The sequence below is a fragment of the Lynx rufus genome, unplaced genomic scaffold (assembly GCF_022079265.1).
Source record: "Lynx rufus isolate CCGP_SWC_20201006 ecotype Redwood Valley unplaced genomic scaffold, mLynRuf1.p SCAF_15, whole genome shotgun sequence".
In the NCBI taxonomy this organism is placed as follows: Eukaryota; Metazoa; Chordata; class Mammalia; order Carnivora; family Felidae; genus Lynx; species Lynx rufus.
The window spans coordinates 50,075,186-50,083,958 of record NW_025814829.1 but is presented as its reverse complement, the minus strand read 5'-3'; positions in this window follow the sequence as shown (position 1 = coordinate 50,083,958).

Below are 8,773 nucleotides of genomic sequence, written 5' to 3'. Positions count from 1 at the left end.
ACTCTAGACCAGTGCTGTCCAAGAGAAGAACTTTCCACCATCACAGAAATGTTTCACCTTCATTCTCCAATATGGTAGCCACTAGCCTCACGTGGCTGTTAAAAACTTGAAAGGCAGCTAGTGCCAATAAGGAATTACATTTTTCATTTTATTTAATGTTCATTTAAGTCTCAGCTTCAACAGCTATAGATGGCAAGTGGCTATTGTACTAGCCAGGGCAGGCCTTGGCTTTGTCACTCTCAGCAAGAGCAGCTGTCCACAGTCTGAATTACAAACATCCCGTCCTCCACCAATCGTGTCATGGTCTGCCAGCCAACCCCTACTAATACAATATTCTCTTCAAACTGCTGGGACTTCCGATCCAAACATCCTGCCATCTTTCACTTTCCATCTCCCCTCATTTTCTCATTTCCTTCATCATCCAGCTTCGACTTCGTGATTCTACGGTGTCACATTTGTGTGTGCTCTCAACTCATTGCCCCCTCTCATTCATTCATATTTGCATGACAGAACTGCAATTCTGGTCAAAATCCAACTCTCTACCTTCTTCAAACTTCTGCTTGAGCACTTGACCTTAGATGGAGGAAGAACACTCAGTAGTACCTAATGGATCACTCTTCAGTTCAAGCCTACACGACTGCCCCCAAATCCTGCTAGATTTCCCTAATTCCTTCACTCCCCAATCTGATCTCTTGGATGACTATTTTATATCATCTCCTCTCACCCCCAATCTCTACCACTTCCTTCTCGGTTCACTGTCAGACAAGAAAATAGTAACAATTCGAGGGGAACGTCATCAGATCTCCCTGCCACCGTGCCCATAAACTCTCTTTCCTGTCACCAAGGGTGACTACCTATGCTCTGATGGGCAATTCCGGCTAGTGTTCTTGATTTCATCCTTTTGTACTTACCCAAGAAGACCTCTCCCATAATTTGTCCAATTTCTCTCCCAAGTTGCTGATCTTTCTCTCGCTCTCCTGGACCATCCTTCACAATATATAAATATGGTATAATATTCCTGTTTTTTGAAAACCCTCCCTGACCACACATTCAGCAAACGCTTCTGTGTATTAGAGTGACATGATCTAATTTATGATTTTAAAAGAATAGATTTCTTTCTGGAGAATAGATTATAGGGGAGCAAATGAAAGTAAGGAGACTAATTAAAATGCTATTTCAGGGGTGCCTGGGTGGCTCAGTTGGTTGAGCGGCCAACTTTGGCTCAGGTCATGATCTCGTGGTCCGTGGGTTCGAGCCCCGTGTTGGGCTCTGTGCTGACAGCTCAGAGCCTGGACCCTGTTTCAGATTCTGTGTCTCCCTCTTTCTCTGACCCTCCCCTGTTCATGCTCTCTCTCTCTCTCTCTCTCTCTCTCTCTCTGTCTCAAAAATAAATAAGATGTTAAAAAAAAATTTTTTTTTAATAAAATGCTATTTCAGAAAAATAGTTTCTGTGGTAGCAAACTAGATAATATCGGCTCATCTTAAATTGGGCCCTTTGGAGGCTGGAAGACTGCTACAGAATAGGACAAACTAAAGAGGCCTAACAGGTAAATGCAACTTGTAAACTTTGATTGGCTGTTTAATCAGGAAAAAATATAACTGTAAAGAGTGGTATATAGTTCAACGTATGGAAATGAGTTAAAGTGATACACCATATTAACGAAATGAAGGATAAAAGTCGCATGGTCATCTCAGTAGACGCAGAGAGAGCATTTGACAAAATTCAACACATGTTCGTGATTAAAACTCTCAACAAACTAGGTACAGAAGGAATTTCTCTTAATATAATAAAGGCCATATACGACAAGCCCATAGCTGACGTCATACTCAACGGTGAAAAACTGAGAACATTGCCTTTAAGATCAGGAACAAGGCAAGGATGTTCACTATTGCCACTTACATTCAACATAGTACTGGAAGTCCTAGCCACAGCAGCTAGGCACCAAAAAGAAATAAAAAGCAGCCAAACTGGAAAGAAAGAAATAAAATAATACGTTTGCAAATGACATGATTTTACATATAGAAAACACTAAAGATTCCAACAAGCGAAAACAAAAACCCTGTTAGAACTAAGAAACAAAACTACAGCACTTAAAACAAGAGAGTACTGGCATAAAGACAGACATATAGACCAACAGAGCAGAATCGTGAGCCCAGAAATTAATCTTCAACAAGGCTGCCAAGAGCGCACAATGGCGCTGGGAAAATTGGCTATCCACATACAAAGGAATGAAATCAGACCCTTACCTTACACCACACACACAAAATCAACTTAAAATGGATTAAAGACTTAAACATTAAAAAAAAAAAAAAAAAAAAGACTTAAACATAAGACCGAAAATATAAAACCCCTAAAAGATAACATAGGGGAAAAGCCTCTCTTATTTATTTATTTATTTATTTATTTATTTATTTATTTGGGGGGGGGGGGCGGGGAGAGAGAGAGAGGGAGAGAGAAAGAGAGAGAGGGAGAGGGAAAGAGAGAGAGAATCCCAAGCAAGGTCCATGCTGTCAACTCAGAGCCCCCATGTGGAGCTTGAACTCACAAACCTTGAGATCATGACCTGAGCCAAAATCAAGAGTCAGATGCTTAACCAATTGAGTCATCCAGGCACCCCAGGAAAAAGCCTCTTGACAATGGTCTTGGCAGTGATCACTTGGATATGACACCAAAGGCACAGAAAATAAAAACAAAAATAGACAAGTGGGACTTCATCAAACTAAAAACCTTCACAGCAAAGAAACCAATTAACAGAATGAAAAGACAACCTACAGAATGGGAAGAAGATTTGTAAACCATATTCCCCATAAGGGGTTAATATCCAAAATACATGAGATTTCTACAATTAAAACAAAACAAAGCAAATAATCCTATTTAAAAATGGGCAATGTATTTGAATGTCTCTAAAAAAGACATACAAATGGCCAACCGATACATAAAAAGGTGAGGTGCTCAACATCACTAATCCTCAGGGAAATGCAAATCAAGAACACAATGAGATATTGCCTCATACCTGATAGGATGGCTATTATCAAAAACAATAAAAGTAACAGGTTTGATGAAGATGTGAAGAAACTAATACCCTTGTACACTGTCGGTGGGAAAATAAAATGGGGTACCTGCTATGGAAAGTGGTATGCAGGGTCCTCAAAAAATGAAAAGTAGCAATCCCACTCCTGGATATTTATCCAAAAGAATTGAAATCAGGATCTTGACAGATGAATACCTAAAATGTTCTATACACATACAACAGAATATTCAGTGTTAAAAAGAGAAAGAAAAGAGAAGAAAAGAAAAGAAAATCCTGCCATATGTGACAACATGCATGAACCTGGAGAGGACATTATGGTAGGTGAAATAAGCCAGTCACCAAAAAATCATATGATTCTTCTTCAAAACAGTTAAACTCAAAAAAGCAAAGAGTGGAATGGTGGTTGTCAGAGACTGGGGATAGGAGAAAATGGGGAGTTGTTCAATATATATAAACTTTCAGTTCAGCAAGATGAATAAATTCTGACAGTCTGCTGTTCAACACAGTGCCTACAGTTAAAATATGAACGGTGCACATAAAAAAATGTTAAAAGGGTAGATCTTACATCAAGTATTCTTACCAAAAACAAACAAATGAAAGGGTGTGAGGAAACTTAATGAAAGTGATGTGCATGTTTATTATCTTGATTGCAGTGATGGCTTCATAAGCATATTGCATACATCCACACTCGTCAAATTACCTTCATTAAATATATGTAGAATTTGTGTGTGTGCATGTGTGTGTGTGTGTGTGTATATATATATATATACGTATATATGTATATGTGTGTATATATATATATATATATACGTATATATATGTATATATGTATATATATATATGCTGTTAAGTTAAAAAAAAAAAGGAAGAATGGTGTGTCATTAAATTTTGTTTAACAACTAGCCAGGGGTAGGGAGGATCTCAGACTTCTAGTAATTGCCAATTTCCATGGTATAAATATTCCCACTACGACCAATGTCAAGCTACTGTGATATCACTGAACTTGAAGTTGGAAGAGATGCACACATTGTCACTGTACAAGCCAGCCTCAGCATGCCATTGGATAAGAACGTTTTGGAGACAACGGGAGAAATTTGAAAGTAGACTGGATGTGTTGGATAATATCACTGAATTTATATTGATTTTCTTAGATGTGGTAATGGTAATGTGATTGTGTGGGCAAATGCCCATATTCTTGTGAGATATATGCTAAAATATCCTGATGGCATCCTGATGTTTAAAGGCTACACTCGTGTGTGTGTGTGTGCGTGGGTGTGCGCACGCACGTGCACGCATGGACACGTTTGGGAGGGGGGAAAGGATATATTGGTCTTCATTAAAAAAATTGTTCTTTCAACTTTTCTATGAGCTTAATATTTTTAAAAAGGAAAAAATTAACTTGTGGCCAACAGAAGATATCATGTAAAAATCTGGATTTTCGTTTTCTATTGAAAAAAGCCTAAAAATGCAATTTCGGACTCATGCTTTCAAAAAACACCATTTACCTGAACCTAACAGACAGGAGATGTGCTTGCCGATCAGTCTTAACCTGGCCCTCTTTCCTCCTCTGAGTTACCTTCTTGACCCCTGTGGGCATTTGCATTTGAGCTCTGGGTCCAGAAATGGGTTCATCGAACTCAAGATGGCCTTTTATGCTAGCTAGCTTCCAAGAACTCAATGGAGAAGGAAAAAAAAAAAAAAAAAAAAACAAAAAGATGGTGCCTATTTAGTATTCTGTTCCTGCTTCTGGAATTATTGTTTTCATTGTGCCCTACGCTAAGATCTAAAACTAATTTTGTGCTTTCTCAAACTCATTTTACCAGCTCTCTCGGCTGACCCTTTCTGAAAGGATGACAGTATTTAAATTCCTTACAAGTTCTGGATTTTAAAATCATATTTCTCGGGTTAGAGACCTGTAGACATGAAAGAACTTGGCGAGGTGATAGTCACCGAAATGACTTTGTCGTTTGGACGGCTCCTAGGATGGCTCCGGGGACTAAATGACACAGAAGAATCTAGCAAGCAGAATGCCTGTTTCACGCAGGGCTGTGATGTTGGCGGTGACTCTGGCGCCCTCTAAAGGCTACTGTGAGAAAAGCAACCGCTTACCACGTGCTTTAAGTTTCGGGCTTTGCCGAAGTGTGACGTTTGGGAGGGAGGGGGGCAGAGGTCGTGTATGTTCTTCGAATCCAGAGCCAGTGATCTAACTCGTCATTTAGCCCTCCCCTCATATCACGGAAGTAGCAAGCCCTTGTCCCACACAACTTTTCATCCTCAGTGAGGACGATACTCTCTGCTGTCACCAGCAAGACTGGAAACAGAGAACTTGATCGAAGTCTGCATTCCTGTGTTGTTGTTTTTCTTTTAGAACAAAGAGTTTGAGATGCGAATTTTTTTTAAGGCAAGCACTATCTTGTCTATTTGCTTTGAGAAATAAGTTGTCAGAGTATCTGCTCTGTGCCAATAAGGTAAGTGTGCTGGGCTATTCTTCATTGTCATTGTCTTTTTTTCTTTTCTTTTCTTTTTTTTAAATGGGGAAATGTTTTCAGAAACCTCTTTTGCAGAAGATGAATATTCCCCCTGCTGAGTGCCTTCCTTAAGGATGAATGTCTTCTTCAGGAGCCTCTTGATCAGGGTGAAAGCAACAGAATTAAGGAGAAAGTCAGAAAGCAAAGGAGCTGTTGTAAGGAAACAAAGTTACGTGGTCGGGAGAAACCATCTGAAAGAAAGCTGTCAGTGAGAATAACAGCATCCCAGGACTTTCTGTAATTCTCTTCTCCCCTCTGATGTCATCTTACGGATGACATAGGAGTGCCAAGCGTTGGGAAACATAAAATATTCCACAGGTGTTAGGAAATACTATAGCATTGGTGAGTGATAATAAGAAATATAAACAGATCAAATTCCAAACCCAAATGAACCATGATCGATTGCATGATTTGCAGATCACCCAAGTCTCTCCATATTTCAGAAATGATTCCTACATTTTCTGGTCTGGCAGGTCTGGGATGGGGTTTTCGTGTCGTTCAAAAGTCAGTTCAATAGATTAGGGCTCATTTACCAAAGAACTCCGATTAGAAGCAACCTTTGAGCTACAGAGGACCTTACAGTCATAACACACGTTATAGTTTAGAGAGAGCATACACACACCTTATGTCCCACCACTCCCCCTGCCCTTCATGCCTGCGGAATCTCTCCTCCCTTTCAAATCACACCTATTTTGGTACCAATTACTTGGCATTCAGACATTAAAAACAATTCTCTTGGGCTGGAAGAGGACAAAGGGAAAACTACTAGAACCCTCTGTTTTACAAATGTAGGAACAATCTCACGGGGAAATAAAGAATTTTAAGTTCCTGCGGCCGGTCAGAGCCAGAGGCAGAACCAGAACCCAGATCTTCCTATTTCTAGTTCACTCACCAACTCCCCTCATTGACTCGAAGCATACTTTTTACATTTACATATTTATTTTGAGAGCGATAAAACGAGACAGAGTATGTGGGTGTGCATGCGGGAGGAGAGGGGGCAGAGGGAGAGAGAGAGGATCTTAACCAGGCTCCTTGCCCAGCAAAGAGCCCGATGCGAGGCTGGATCCCACGACCCTGGGGTCATGACCTGAGCCAAAATCAAGAGCCAGACGCTAACCAATTGGGCCACCCAGGCGCCCCCCCCCCTTTTTTTTATTTAAACTTTTTTATTTGAAGCATATTTTTTAAATGGCTGCCCCCCACTCAGAAATTCATAATCTGCAAGTGTTGTGTAATTCCAAGAGGTGTAAATTCCTAATTTGTTTTTGCTGCCTGTACAGTTTCTTAAGTGGCTCTATAAAGGACAAGGTGTTTTGCCCTGGAAAAACAAAGCCCACTCTGTGTCTCTAACCAACAGAGACATTGTTGCTCTGTGTTGCTCTGTGTTGCTGTGTTGTGTAGCCAAACAACCCAACAGGGCCTGCGAACGTTGGTACCTGGAGCACACAACCGTTACAGGAACGCACCACATGATGTCATGTGTGTCCACATCTCTCCATATGGCAGCGTCTCCTGTTACGGGGTCTTTTCTTATTACTATTATTTAGTCACTGGGCCTTCATCATCTTTGGGTCCCCACCCTTGGCTCTCTAACTGCACTTCGAGGTACCCGGATGCATCCATCCACTCAACAGAATGGATTCATTTGCTGCTCGCCTGTTCACTGGAGCATGTTTTGCACTTTGCCAGTTCAATCAGCAACCATTTCTTTTGTGTTTTGATTGCAAAGACAGAACACAGTTGAGATCTACCGACTTCAGCCTTCTACCTAGTGGCCTAGAAATTCCAGTGTCCTCATTGGCAGAGGCCATTTACTTCTGTTTGAAAGCTGTCTAAAAATCCTACTCCTCACCCCAAAGGAAGCTACAGGTATGTATGCCTCCTTATTTCCAAACTCGCTGATTGCTTTTGTCTGTGTGAGCTGTCTTTTCTAGGGAAAAGAGAGGAAGTGAGGGAGATAATTAGGGAGGTAGGGAATGAACACTGATAAATATTTGGTGCCGGGCACTTTTGTGTGAGTAATATCACTTTGTTTAAAACTCAATTCTACATAGCTCTTTTTCTTATCTTATAAGCAATAAATCTTAAGGTGTTCAAGTAGATTGTTTGGAGTCACATGGCCAATCGGTTGCAGACACAGGGTTCAAACCAGTTCTGTTGCCTCTAAGTCCATTCTGATTGCAGCCTACCTAGCTCTTTCAATTCAATAGAGACTCCCAAGTCAACCAAGAGTCTAAGGGGAAGAAGTGCCAGTTTTGTCGTAAATAATGGAAGCCAGACCTGGAGGTCTCAACCCTACAAAGGGCAGGTTGGCAAGTAAGATTTGGCAACAGCCCTAAGAAATCCCTCTGTATCTCCTTGCAAGTCCCTGGATCTGCTCCAGGACCAGGTGAGTTCGAGGGTCTGAAGGGCTCAGAAGTCTTCCTCTGCCCCCTGTAAAGTTGATAAATACACTTTGGCTCTGTGCCTGGGGACTCTGATTTGATCTAGAAGGCAAGCTGCAAAGGCATACGACACATTCCCCCAAGTCCATCACAAAAATGTGACAGCAAACCTGAGCACAGGTGAGGGAAGGGGCTTACTAATGGGAACCACAGGACACCTTAGCCTCTCAGACCAACGAGATGCGCACATCCAACCTCAGAGTCAGAGATCTAGAGTCGCTGCAGACTCAGCCCCTTATTAGCAGTGTGGCCGCAAATCATGTCACACGATGACGCTCTTTGTTTTCTCATTTACTGGCGCTCAGGTCTCAATAAATATTTTTTCTCTTGGTTCCCCAAGGCAAATAGCACTAGAATAAGCGGCATCATGCTACAAAAATCACATAAGGGTTACACAGCAAGATCTCCCCTCAAAAAAATACCATGTCTTCAAAGGCAAAGCCAAATCAATTATACATATATATATTTTTAGAAAACAAATACTTTGACGTCTTGACTGCTCTGTGTGTGTTTGGGACTGGCCAGGGGGCGCTGAGGGAAAGGCAGCACTGGCTACTGAATCCACCTGACATGTCGAGGGCCTCAGCGTGACATGTCTGATTTGCTGGAATCAACTGAGCGGTTCGCCCATCTGTCAAAGCAAAAGCTACATTGGTGTTGACAGAAGCCCAAATTGTAGTACCAAGAAAAACTGGTTCTCAATCCCTATGACACTTACCTCCTCCAGTCTCTACTGACTGCCACAGACATCCCCATGTCCAGAAGACCT